The sequence below is a fragment of the Sturnira hondurensis genome, unplaced genomic scaffold (genome assembly GCF_014824575.4).
Source record: "Sturnira hondurensis isolate 20B ecotype Veracruz unplaced genomic scaffold, ASM1482457v3 Scaffold0007036, whole genome shotgun sequence".
Taxonomy (NCBI): domain Eukaryota; kingdom Metazoa; phylum Chordata; class Mammalia; order Chiroptera; family Phyllostomidae; genus Sturnira; species Sturnira hondurensis.
The window spans coordinates 1,311,962-1,326,277 of NW_028079667.1; the positions used below are offsets into that span (position 1 = coordinate 1,311,962).

General features: G+C 43.1%; 1 protein-coding gene and 1 non-coding gene across 3 annotated transcripts in view; one reads left to right on the forward strand and one right to left on the reverse strand.

Annotated features, from left to right (window-relative positions):
• SHROOM3 (shroom family member 3) overlaps positions 1-14,316 on the forward strand; it is a 283,783-nt gene that overhangs the window by 63,560 nt on the left and 205,907 nt on the right. The window lies entirely within an intron of this gene.
• On the reverse strand, positions 8,903-9,032 carry LOC118990469 (small nucleolar RNA SNORA3/SNORA45 family). Its single transcript, XR_005067231.1, has one exon. It is a non-coding gene; the product is annotated as a small nucleolar RNA SNORA3/SNORA45 family (small nucleolar RNA).

Below are 14,316 nucleotides of genomic sequence, written 5' to 3' on the forward strand. Positions count from 1 at the left end.
AATACCAGATGGGTAGAAACCTCAGCTTATTGACATAGGGCCTGGTGTGAAATCTGATTAGATGTAACTCATTTCCAGTAGTCAGAAATGTTACTTCATAATGAAAGAAAGACAATGAGAGAGGGTGGGAAAGAGGTTAGCAGAAATCATAGAAACTAGCAATAGACGAAGGGGGATGTGACTCAGAAGTCACCAGGGTCTTCCCTCCTCTTCAACGTCTGGGACCCGTCAATCACCAAGGCTGATGATTTACCTCCTACTGTTATTCAAATTTATTTCCTTCTCTTTATCTTTTCTCTCAGTCTCTTTTAATCTCTAGCCTGGTCCATGCCAATAGCTTTGTAACAAATCCTCTAGTTTCTAATTTTACCCTCACATCCTAAAATTCATCCTTCACATTTTGAAAGTAGTATTTCTAAAGTCCAAACCATATCATGTTTTTGTCCCATTAGACAACTGTGTTGAGAGCATATGACGCTATAAGCAGAGATACATATGGCGTGGGAATGGGGTTCCCTAGCAAGGCTAGCAGACTTTACCTTACCTGAGCCCCAACCTGGGAACCTGGATATAACCCTGCTCTGAATGGTCTGTCACTCGACACTATCCAGTAACAGCATGATATTTGGGCATGATATTGGAAAAGGGGAGTATTATTTTTTAAAAAAGGAAACCAAAACTATCAGTAATAGATATTTTACAAGAAGCATATCACAGAAATACAAAATCCCACTGAACAATCTCAGTGCCAGTCCCCGGGGGAAAATCCACTCAATAAGTGCGCATGAGTCTGGTCTCCAGTTCTGGTTCTCTAAGTTTCTGGCCCCGAGTTCCTTAATGTCTTATAGCTGCCACCTCCAGGTCCTGCCCCAGTCCCATGAACACTAGGGAAATTTGTGAAGAAGTTTTATAGGAGGCTTCTAAACCTCTTCTGAGCTTGCCAACACAGAGAGTTTTGTTTCCAGCCAAACTTTCATCCCATCCAGAGTTCAATGATGAGTTGTTGTTTTTTTCTAATGTTCTCACTTGAGAAAATGCTTTTGAGAAAATTGAGAAAATGCTTTTCTACCCTGTGAAATGTCTGCTCATTTCATTACCATTAAAACTTCCAGTAGGTTCACTCGTGCTACATAACAGGCTTGGTGACTTTCTCACCCCCCAGTCTTACAAAGGAATCAGATACTTAGTGCCCAAAGGTCCATTCCAAGGGTAGCAAGTTTCCTCTACGTGACACCTGCCTGGTCTGCTCTGTTATAAAAGGAGTCTGAGTTTTGATAAGTGGAAAACGCCTGCTCCGGGTGCTGGTGGGAAAGAGTCTGTGTATTTGCCCATCCGGGCCCACACCCTTTGTTATCCAGGAACTGACGAGTCACCCCAGTTTACTCAAAGTGGGCACTGAATGGGTGTAGGCAAGTTACCTGCACTGTTAAAGACAGAATGTCCAGAGAGGCTCTCTCCCTTCCCTCCCCATCCCCAGCAGTGCCTCTGCATCCCAAGTACAGAGCATTCCTAACCCTGCGGGCCCGGGGACTGTTCTCGACTCTGCCAGCCTAAGCTCTGCCTGGGTCACTCCTCAGAATTCCTGTCTAGGTAACTTGTTTTTTTTTTTCAGATAATGTGATAGGTAGAGAGATACGATTTAGGATTCTTGTCCATACAAATGACAATTAAGCATTTCTTTTGGTTCAGTTTCTGATTTATTAAAGAATTCTTAGTGTTTTTGGGGGTGGGGTGGGCATTAAGGTTTCATTCAGTGACTGAGGTTATCTTGGAAACTTAAAAATTATGGGATCTGTTCTGTTAATTCCCACATCAGTGAGGGCCTGGGCATACCAGCAGAGAGCGAACAAGACAGGTGTCTGCTGAGTAGGACCTGGGCCAGCACTCCTCACCACGTGACCCTGGAACACCCACTGAACCAAGGTCTCCCAGCTGCGCCAGCTGGGAGAGGATGCGGGCTGGATGATCTGCCTCCAGCTGCCTCCCTGGGGCACTGTGGCTGCCACAGAGCACGCTCCACGCAGGAGTGGGACGGGAAGACTTGTGCCTTCCCGTTTGTGGCAAATTTCCTCAATTCAGTTAATTTTTTTTAAATGCAAAAGGACAGCTTTTTAAATGAATGATTTATTTGTTATAAGAAAGTGTCTACACAAATAATTTTCAGAAATTACACAATGATCGTTTTGGTTATGTATGTTTGTGTGTATTCCTAGTGAAGAGTAAGAGGTAGACTCTTAAGACTAATATCAAATATCAAACAAGAGAAAGAAATACTGAACCTGTTAGAGGTATTGTGGGGAGGCTCAAACCTCAAGACAGGGACGACATGCATTCGTTGGTACGGTCTCCTCCATCCGGCATCAGCATCTGGCCCATAACAGGCACTCAGTAACTGTTTGTTGTGCTTAAAGGAGAGCTTTTGCTGAGGGCTTCGAAACACAGGGATAAAGGCAGAGTGAGTTCTCATTAAGACACAGGGTTTTATTTTTCCTTCTCTCTTGCTCCCTCTCTCCCTCCCTCCTTCCCTCTCTTCCTTTTTTCCTTTCCAGTTCTCGCTCTCTCTCTGCCTTTCTTATTACGTAATCTGAATGATTTGAGAGGATTTAATCTTCGTAGGTGGTAGGGCTCTATGGAGCCTGCCTGAAAATGAATATATTTCCAGACTTGTGCTGTTACAAATGTGGGGCCAGGCATCCAAGCCTATTTCTGTGTACTCCTTCATTTGCCTAGGGAATATGGAGATTGGTATTGCCCAATATGGAGGTCAGAGAATCAACCTCTTGAGGGCTGTGTTAAAATTCCTTTCATTTGAAGGGACAAAAATCCAATTAAGCAAAAAGAAGATATTTATTGAATCACCACAGGAAAGGCTGGGGCATACTGGGCCCTAGAGATTATTAGAACTGGGACAAGCAAGCTCTCAACCCTGCTTTTCTCTATTGTTGTCTTTCTTCAACCCACAGGCTGAGGACTACTTTCTGGTTGCAAGTGCAGAAATCCCAGGGGAGGCTTCTGATTGGCTCTACTTGGTTAATAAGTCCACCCATGTGGCCAGTGAGGCATGATGGTTGGTGGCACCCTAGAATCACTGACTGCAGCGGGGGAGGGGCAGTTCCCCCAAAGAAGGGGTGCTATTCCCACAAGAAAGAAAGGTTTTAGGTAAATAATACAGTGTACCTCCAGGGGCCCAGGAGTTAGTAATAGAACCTGTGAGCGAAAATGGAGTGATTGCTGACTCAGAAGGCCTGATTCACTTCTAAGTGTTCAGTGGAATGCAATTAACGTCACTGATTTCAACTTTGTGCACTTGTATAAAGAGAAAAGGATAAAATAGACAAAATAGAAAAAAAGCAAATTAAATGGTGCAATCTATTTAGCTTGACGTTCCACCCCCTGAGTTTATGTCCCAAAGTGAGAATGAGTGGGTGACATAAATCTCATGGGTCCCATTTGGTCTCCTCTCCCCATACCACAAATATCGCTTCCTGTGACTGAGTGTGTTATTTAAATATATGTATTTTTCATAGAACTTGTCATCGAAATTCAAGCCAATTCCTTTATTTAGCCCTGGACCAGAAAAGGCAGAAATTTGTTCCAGCGCTGGAGGGAAACTGACTGGGCCTGGCTTACAAAGAGGTGATTGCTGAGTTCGGCCCCTTACTAGATTCCTCAGGGCAGTTTTGACCTGATGTGATTTTTACCCTATAAACTGACTGATTTTAGACATTAAACTCCAGAGATAAGGCGCTTCTTATGCTTTTGTATGTGCATCTAAGTCTATTATTCAAATCTCGTCTCTTTCCTCCACCTCTTTCCTGTGTTTGTGGGGAGCAGGTGGGAATAGGTGGCGAATGAGCCGATTTGGGAGGTGGGAGGTGTGACGGTGTTGTAACAAAGGAGTTTTTATTTGTGTAGAGCTTCTTACATTTCAATCATTCTTTCAAATTCTGCTTCATGCTTTAGTGGGTGTAATTGATTAGAGTCCACAAGTCTAGGTTCTTTTGGATTATTTAATTCAGCCTTCCACCTAATTCTTAAATCCCAAAGGATCGTCCAGGATGTGACTGAGTACCCCAGTAACCTAGGACACCTCTTACTTAGCGCAAGCCTTTGATCTTCCTACAACTCTGATCATTAAAACAATGGGCCCTATCTAGTGAGTCCAATTCTGAATTCCTGTAACTTATACCCTTTGATACCCATGTGGTCCCGGGGTTACAAGGAAATCGTCTAATCTCTCTTCCTCTGGGCAGCATTTCAAGCCTTTGAAGAGACAACATATGTCCCTACAAGTTCTTTTCTTCTTTTCCCCTGCTTTATTTTCACTAGTTGTTCCTGATAATGATGGTGATGATGACACTGGTAAGAATAACTATCATTTATTGGTTAAATATTATGTGTTTTTAAGCAGTATATATTAATTCATATAAATCTCATAATAACCCCATGTTATAGATGAGGAAACTGAGGCACAGACAGGTTAAGTAATATGCCCAAAGTTATACAGCTAGTATGTAACGGAGCCTAACTTCAAATCCAGGTGGTTTGGCCCCTAAGACTTCCTTCCCTCTTAACACCATTCCTAGGTGACATTCCTCTGACGAGATCCAGGTTGTTGCCATCTGTTAGAATGGCATCCTGAAATGGGTACAGTGCTATAGGTGCTGTCTGGGGACTGCATTTTTTACTTAGTAAATTTCTGTTGCCACCACTCGAGTTTCCATTAGCTGCGTGCTATGTCTCATAAACGCTGAAGCCAAGGGGAGCTCAGCACCTTTTTTCACCAGTGTCCTCATACCTGTGCCTCATTCAGTGTGTGGTGCTAACTCAGACCAGCCCAATTTGAAAATCACCACAGCTTTTCCCCAGTATTTGGGTAGCTAAAACTAAGGACCACATGTCACAGAAGAGATTTCTCCATGTGTGTGGTAATCGACAACTTCTGATACAGTAATCGGGGCCATTATTTCCATCTTTGCATGTCGGGCAGCTTTTGGTAGTTTCTGTTACGCTTTGGAGAGCTGGCTAAGTCATATAGCTTCATTAGTAACTGATTTTATAACAAAAGCCTTTTATTTTTATATCACGTATGATCTAATCTCTAATGTTCCCTTTAAGGATTTGATTAAGTTGAGTATCTTTGTAAAAATACTGACTCATGGTGATTAAATATGCTGGACAGAAACTGATGTACAGGCAATAAGCCCTGGGATTTTAAGCTATATGAAGGCTGTGTATGTTGAAAGATAGGTGAACAGACAATTTTCAGAACTCACATTTTATACTGATACTATTACAAACATATTAGCTAACTCTGAAAAAGCATCTTACTTGCTGGGACCTAAATTCAATATCTTGGAAGAAAATAATGCCGTTCATGTCAGTAAGATGTAATTTGCTTTACTTTTGAGTGTTTCATTCAGCCATCCTTATAGCTGTGTTCCAAAGCTTCTAAGCTTTCAGCTGAACTCTGTGTAAGCCAGTAGCACCCTGTTTGCATAGATTTCACGTTTGTGCAGAACATTGGCATATAGAAGTGGAGATGGCACAGCGGATGTGCCCAGTGATGTCCGTGGTTAATAAGAAGTTGTACATATTGCAGCCCTGGCTGGCGTAGCTCAGTGGATTGAGCGCAGGCCTGCGAACCAGAGGATCGCAGTTTGATTCCCAGTCAGGGCACATGCCTGGGTTGCAGGCCAGTTCCCAGCAGGGGACACATGAGAGGCAACCATACATTGACATTTCTCTCCCTCTCTCCTTCCCTTCCCCTCTAAAGATAAATAAATAAAATCTTAAAACAATTTTTTAAAAAGAAGTTGCACATATTGCCAGATTTTCAAATTTATTAGTTTTAATATAGACCACTAACTTCATAGTTTCTCATTCATTCAATGAACAATCAATGGTTCAGTATAAATTTTTATATCTATACTAATAGATCCATTAATCTATTTTATATTAAGTTGATTTTATAATCTATATTAATAAACATCTTAATAGTTATACTGTTTAGATATGTGTGTATCTATATACATATATACAGATATATATACACACATATATATATTTATGATTATTTTATTAGTTTCCTAGGGCTGCTATAGTAAATTACCACAAACTGGTCGGCTTAACACAACAGAAATTTATTTTCTCATCAGTTTGGAGGCAAGAGTGTGAAATCTGGGGGTGGCAGGACCATGCACCCCCTGAAGCCTGTAAGGAAGGATCCTTCCTTGCCTCCTCCAGCTTTGGGTGGTTGCCAGCAATCCTTGGCATTCTTTAATTTGTAGCTACCTCACTCCAATCTTTGCATCTGTATTCACATGATATTCTTCTCCCTCTGTGTCTTTGTCCAAATGTCCTTCTTCTTATAAGGACACCACTCACTTTACCAGGAATTGAGAGAACTGGCTTTCACCATGGAGGCCAGGAGGAGACAAGGCGGGACTCTAGACAGGGTATAGCTTGAGCAACTTTTTGTTTGGGGGCCTTGAGTGTGGAGACGCCTGGAGACAACCAGCTGGGAGACTGGAGGGACAAGCCAGATAGGAAACATGGGGCATCAGAGGAGGGGCAAGAACAGAAAGGGCATGGCTGCCGAATGGTTAGAGGGGCGTGGAAGCGGGAGGAAGAGGGTGGTTCAGGTGCCTGGGCAGTTGGTGCTGCCTTCCCTGCAGGGATACAGGAGGGAGAGAAGGCAGGGCTGCAGACACAGTGGGTGGTGAAGGGGGATTCAGGCAGTGCTCAGTTAGGAAGCATTGAACTTGAAGGGCCAGGTGACAGGCCTCGGTGAGGGGACCTGAAGTCCAGGAAACAGACCTGGCCTGTTGGTGTTGAGTGAAATCATGGATAATGAGGTTTCCCAGCTAGAGTGTGTAGAAAGAAGAATGTAGTTACTTTACACATAGAAGGCTGGATATAAAACCCTGAAAAGCAGGGCGAAAGGAAAAGGCCCAACAAAGGAGACCAAGGAGAATTGGACAAAGAGGGCAGGAATTTGGAAATCTGATATCTTAAAGACAGGGGCCCCCTTTGAGCATCATCAATCTGCAGCCACAGGAAGGAAATAAAAGAAAGTGGGAAAGAGGGCCTCTGAGAGGAAGTCTTGGGTACACTTTACACTAAGCTGGACAATGGCCTTCCCTGACTCATTCTTGGTCTGTGGTAGGTTATTTTTAAATGCCACTTGTAAAGTCAATGTTTGTACTTTGATAATTGTCCTATCCAATGGCTGGTTCTGAACTCTAACCTGGGAGAGAGGCTGCTGTAAGAGCCCAGGAGTGGTATGCGAGAGAGAAGCTGGGTGGGTGAAATATAATAATCCTGTAGCCGCCAGCCTTGATATCCATGACAGATCAAACAATCGATATGCATTGTGTTCCACTGCTTGCATCACCTGGTCATGAGTTTTCGGTGGAATTTGTGGAATGGATTGTTCCCGTGGAGTCACCCAATATCTCTGAACAATGGGAGCACACATTCTTAGTTTTATATAAGAGCTAAGAAGGAATGTTCCATCCATCTGATCAGAGGCAAGAGCCATGGCTGATGCCTGCCTGCCTTCTCTCTCTTTCTCCTCCTCCTCCTCCTTGTCCTCTCCTCTCTTTAAGGAAGAAAAAAATAGAAACAGAGGGAGGGAAGGAAAAGAAAGGTAGATCCATTGTGCGGAAGTCACCAGAAGAATGACATCATGGGTAGGAGGGAAGATAAATATGAAATCTGGGAAATAAGAATACTCAGAGGTTTGCACTTCATAGAATATGTTTCTATTTCTTTGAATACTCTTCTAGAAAAAAGGTACTCAAGTATGAGGTACTCACGTATGAGGTACTCAAGTAGGGCCCCTGTGAGGCCCTGTGTTACTCCTACAGTGAGATTTAGGAGCTGAGAAAGTCCTCTTCTCCAGCCGCAACATTTAAGAGTGTTTTGGTTGCATGTAACACAAAGCCCAACTCAAAGTGGGTTAAACAATAAAAGAGACGGATGAAGTCATCACTAGGGGATTCAGGGGCAGTGGTTTCTGTGTCCATCTGATTTATTAACTGGCCAGATGTCTTTGCTTTCTATGGTATCAATTTCACACGAAGGCTGGCTCCCTGTTTCATCTCCAGAGAAAGGAGGCCTGTCCTTAGTGCTGGCAGGATCGCCCATGACCGGCCCCTCTGGTCTGGGACATGCCACGTGCTGGACTGGCTGAGGCCCAACTTTCCTGGACCAGCCCCTGCCGCAGCAGAAGCGGGCTTACCTGGGAGATGTAGCTACCGTCTTCACAGTGAAGGAAGGGTGAGGCAGAGGGTGTGGACCACAGTGCCTGCTGCATCTCCTAACATGTTCCTTCAGGTTCCTGCACTGAGGAAGAAAACCTTAAGAGGGCTTTAAGCCTCTCATTCAGACATTTGAGATAAAATTGAAATAGCAACAGTGAATTTACACTAAAATGTGTTGAGGGAGTAATTTTTTACTGATGTAAATGTCAGGTGAGCTGAGATGTCATTTTATTTCTCTATAATTGAATTAACTTATGACCCATCCCATTCCCCATTTCTGCTTGATAATAGAAAAATGCAATCTTTTAAATTTGAAATAAATTTAATTATTTCTGTTTTAAAACCCAAGTGTTTTTTTTGTTGTTTTTATAAATCACTTGTTATTATTCAATAAACCTTCTTCCATATAACTTCAGGCCACCAGGACATAACCCCCAAGCCCTTCTACACAATCTTCATCTTCTCTGCTCTTCTGCTAAAGACTTCGGTCTTCACCATGACAGTCTGCCCTGAGAGCTTTTCCTTCCCAGGGCTCTGTTGCAGCCCCAGAGGAACAGAGGACAGGGTTTGTACACCTAGCTGGTGGGTATGAGGAAAGATGCCTGCCAGCCCTGTCCATCTGGAAGCCAGCAAGGGCACATTTCTGATTGGGCACTGCTGGGGGCACTGAGTACCCCCACCAGGGAATCAAGACCAGCAGATTCTCTCTGAAGACTCGAGCACCCCAGGATGAGAGCTGTGTCAAGATGTGACTCTAGTCTCAGGAACCCGGTTCTTCTGGAGTAAATTCTTAGTCCATTTAAGATTTTTCTCCTCTTCTTACTCCCCCCCATCCCAACTTTGTTTTTGAACCACCTCCCTAAGGATGATCTCTGTTTGGGTATTCTTGTGTACAGTTTTGACATTGAAGGAGTGGGCAACTGTGAGCTTCTCCTTGTGAGGAGGCTTTTCCAGAGCTGGCTTCAGCTTTGGGCATCTGTCTTCACTGCAATATACTGCTGAGGTCCGTGGGCTGCCTGTCCTTTGTCTCCCAGGCTCTCACACCTTCAGGGCAGGGCATTACCAGTCCACTGGCTTTCTCGCAGTCCAACCCTTGCCTGGTCTCAGCTCTTCTGTGCTGCTCTGGTGCTGCAGGACACTGAGGTGGAGGTGGTGGGTCTACCTCAGGTGGCCTCTTCAGCTTGAGCTACCCTGTGGCCATGGACCCTCCCATTGGCACAAAGTGAGAATACCTCCTTGTAGGATCTTGAGGTGGGTGGAGACACAATTCTCTTGCCCCAAGGCTCTCAAGCCCTGGTAAAGGATCCACCCCCAGGGTGTGGACTTTCTGTTAGCCACCCTGATTAATCACTTACTCTCTTGCTCTCTTTCCCTTTAATTCCAGCCCAGCAAAGGCTTTTATTTAAATCATTTTTTTGTTTAATTTGAAGGACATGGGCAAATGCCACATAATTTTCATTCTTTTGAATCTCTTGGTTATGGCATAACCCCTCCAACTTAGTAGTTTTGCTTTAGGCCTGCACATTGGCTGCAACCACGTGATTGGGTATATTTTTCTCAGCTTTAGCAACCCAGTAGAACTTCCTCACAAACTGAATAGTATGGCATGCTCAAGCTTCATTTCTTATTGATTTTGTTCCTGGAATCACATCTGGCACAATATCTCCTTAGCTGGGGCTCCTGGTCCTATTCTCTTGAGGTGAACTGTAATATTTGGAAATCTGATATTCACTGTTTTTCTTCTGAGATTCTCATTTTTAACATTAAAAAGGGGGTCTGATCTGAAAAAGCCATTGCTTCCCAGACAAATGGGAAAGCATTTAGGAGCAAACGACAGCTCTTTCCACTGTCAGTGGTGGGCTATTCATATAAGGCACGTATTAACAGTGTTAGACAAACCTGGGGTAAAGTCTGGCAGGATACGTTTAGTGTGTGGTATTGTGACTTCATGTCCATTTCCTTTTTCTGTGGGGCGGTTCCTTCGTGAAGAGGCACCTACAAAGTTGAGGTTCTCTGAGAACAAGGCTCAGAGGAGCCGCTTCGATGACCAGCTCACAGCCTCTGCTTGACTCTTCATCCTCCCGGGGCTTGGTCCCTTCAATGCTTAACTGAGAGTAAATGTGACTGAAATGGGTGGGGTTTTCTTAGGGTCAAAACTTGTGTGTAGTTCTGTTATCTTGAGTATATTTGGTTGCCTTTTCTCTTTTCTCAGTAGACATTGAATCTAATATTCTGAGTGAGGGAGTGGTCACCATAAGATCAAAAAAGTTTGTTGGATGAGAAAAACCCAGAGAAAGATTTTGTTTTCAGGTAGAGGGCAGAGACATGAGAGCTTTACCTCTCACACCCTTTCAGGCTTCAGACAAACAGAACATTGAGCAGAGAGGACGGAGTAACAAGTGACACTCAGATGAAAAGCCATTCTCACCGTCTGCGTGTGCTTCCTAAAGACAAGGATGGTCACACGTGGGACGCTGGTTACTGAATAGCTGGTCCTTGGAGGAACATCCTCCTTACAATTTCTCAGTAGTTTCAGATGGAAAAAAGGAAAAACTGCCAAGGATTGTACTTGCCCTCCCAGATTGTGCTGGGTTACACTAAGTTATTCTGAAACAGTGACTTCTAATTTTTTTTACATTTTATTTTATTATTTTAAATTTTTAAAAATTGTTGTTCAAGTACAGTTTTCTCTCTTTTACTCCCATCCCAGCCCATCCCCCAGCACTCCCCACCTGCCTCCCATTTCAACTGCCTGCCCTAGTTTTTGTCCATTTATCCTTTATACTTGTTCCTCTAAACCCTTCCCCATTTCCCCTGAAATTCCCACCCCTTTCCCCTCTGGTCTAATTTTTTAGTACTATTTTCATTTCATGGATGCAGAGGGCTGACTGTATGCACTGTTCCTTGTCATTTTATCTAAGGAACTTGGGCATCTCTGGATTTGGGAATCCCCAATTCTTCCCTTGAATTTTATATTGGACTTGGGGGCATGTTTCCTCACATCACTCTTTTGTAAAATATGTCTAGTACTAATTGATGCCTCCGGGTGGTTATTTTGATAAATCGATTGACTTTAGACTACTTAGCATCTGAGAGACATTCCCAACATGAAGTTACAGTTATGCCGATGGCAACTAATAGGACTTCAAGCACTGCACTGTAATACCCTGACCACCATTTCATTTCCAAACTTCAACTGTAGGAAGTAGAAACCAGATTTGGAAGACATTTTAAGCTAGATATTTTATTAAGGCGATTTAATATTTATAGAAAGCCAGCCCTCAGTAGAAACCAGCTTCTCATTTAATGAATAACCCATCACCATAAAACAAGTGGGGAGAGGCTGGCCAGGAGGCAGGCTGCAAACAGTTCCATGTGAGTTACTTGGTTATCGCTTCCCCCCGCATTCATCTCCCTCCTTACAGCACAGAGGTTTTGACTGATTGAACTGAGGTTGGGCAAGGATTCCAGACAGGGAAAAGCAAATACATAAGTCAGAGGTCAGGGGAGAAGAATAAACCAGCGGAGGGGAAGAAATGCAGAGCCGATAATTGAAAGATAATGGATGTAGGGGTGGGTTTCAACAGCACAAAAGCAGGGAGCCAGACACCATGAGGTTTTTCAGGCATCTGCTCAAGGCCCAGGGTTACAGCCCATCTTAAAAGAAGGTCTATGGAGCATGGGTTTCTAAATATTTGGGCCACCCAGCATGGAATTTTGGGAAATGACACTGTTGAGTAAAGCCATTAACAAATTGCTTTCCTTCCATTCCCTTCACTGGCAGGACCTTCTGTTTATGTCTCCTTAGCAGCAACTGGAAGGAGTAAATTTGCCGACAAGCATCTGTGTGCAGTGGGCAACCTGATGGAATTTTTATCAGGCAAAATTGATCCCAGATGACTAGTTGAAAGATTGCCAGGAATCCCTGGAATCTCATTAACCCTCAGTTGAGCACACAGAAGTTTCATTTAGGGTAGAATCAAGGTGAGGAACTTATAAAAGTAAGCTGAATTGATTTCTTCTGTAAATATTTGAACTTCGTAATAGGCATCCATTCCTAGCTTGCTTTCAAGTGTATTGGAAGCTAGAAATCAGTGATGCCATGGGCCAAAGATAGGTTTTGGAGTTAGACTTTTGATTGGACACAGAGCTTCACTATTTACTAGAGATTTATTAGAGGTTATGATTTAATCCCTTCCTGCCTGGGTAATCTCATCTGTAAAATGGATGTTTAACCAGCCACATCCCATAGGTTACACCAGATAATGAAGCAATTAGACTTTGGTCTTAGGAGAACTTCAGAGTTTAAATATCCTTTTTCTTTTCTCTTTTATTCCAGCTTCCTTCCAATCCTGCTCCAGCAATTTTAAAATTTGAAACAGCTTTTGCTAAATGTAGGAATAGTGCAGGAGACCTGCAGGGGGAGAGGGAGTGGGCCCTGTGGTTACCCGGGGAAGAGGTGTTCCCAACAGAAAACCCCATCGAGTATCAAGATCACATAGTAGACATGTACTTGAACAGCTCAGGGAGTCTCAGGGAAGCCAGGGTGTCCAACGCAGAGTAAACCCACGGGAGAGTGACAGAAGCAAAGGTCAAGGAGATACAGAGGGGAAATCGTGTGATTGTGTAGGGCCTTGAAGGCCATTAGGAGGACTTGAGGTTTTACTCTAAGTGGGTTGGGAAGCCATTTGATGGTCTTACACTGAAGAGTGATGTGTTTGACTTAGTTTTAGTTTTAAAAGGCTGCTATACTGAAATACATCACGGGATATGTACTAAATCGTCATGTTGGGCACCTTAAACTGACATAAGTTATGTGTCAATATCTCAGTAAAGCTAGAAAAAATAAAAAGAAAGAAGGAAAGGAAATACACTATGGAGTAGGGGTGTGGAGTGAGTAGAAGGAGCACATAGGCCGAAGTGGGAACACGAGTTAGGTTCCCACTAGGAAATCCAGGTAGGAGATGGCGGCATGTCAGAGCCAGTCAGTAGCAGTGCCGGTGGTGAGAGGTAGTCAGATCGTGAACATATTTTGAAGAAAGCAATTTAGGCTTTGCTGATGGATTCAATGTGTAATGTGAAAGAGACTTCTTTAAAGTTTTTGGTCTGAGAAATTGGAGTGATTTTATTCGGCATAAAAGAGAAAGTTCAGTAGAACACCAGGAATTTAATTCTAGTCTTACAAAATTTGAGATGCCAAATAAACATTTAACAGCAAGCAATTGAATATATGAGCCTGGAGTTCAGATGAAATACAAGCTATATAGAGAAAAGAGAATACAGCTGGATGAATATGTAGGATTGGAAGTATTTTTTTTAAGGTGGGAGGAATAACAGAATTTTTTTAGTGATAAGATAATAATCCAATGGAATGGGAAAATGTAATAATGCCTGAGAGGAGACAATTTGTGGGATAGTGGATTTGAGTAGGTGATTGAGGATGGGATCTTGTGCATAAATAGGAACCTCCTATAGCTGATTCATCCTTAGTAACAGAAAAGATGATAAAGTATGTGTAGTTATAGTGGTCCACCTGGCAGTACGAGTTGGAGGAGTTGTCTTTTGATTATATCTGTTTTCTTGCTGAAAATAGGAAGCAAAGTCAGCGTGAAAATGGTGTTGAAGCATTGAAGGCCTCGAGAGTGGCAAAACTATGTAATTGATCATGGAAATAAAAGAATGAATGGATTTTGGATTGCCAAGTGAATGAATTTACAATTGCCAGGTAGCAATAATGTCTGATTTGAGGTTGAAGGTCCTGGATTTAAAGTGAGACAAGCCACTTTCATCTGTGCGGAGTATGGGGAGAGCTTCGCTGAACCGAGACTGTGGTTTTGCCAACTGCATATGAGAAAGAGAGAAAAGAGCAAAAGAACTTAGTGTTTATGCAAATGACTGATTGTAATGATAGTCCATGGACATAAAGATGGGTTAGGAAGGAAGTGTGCATGTGAAAAGGGCGAGAAGCAGTGAAAGAGGTAGAGGACCAATGACTGGTAGGTCTTTATGGGGTCAAAACATTATTGGAATCAGAGCATTAGAACACATA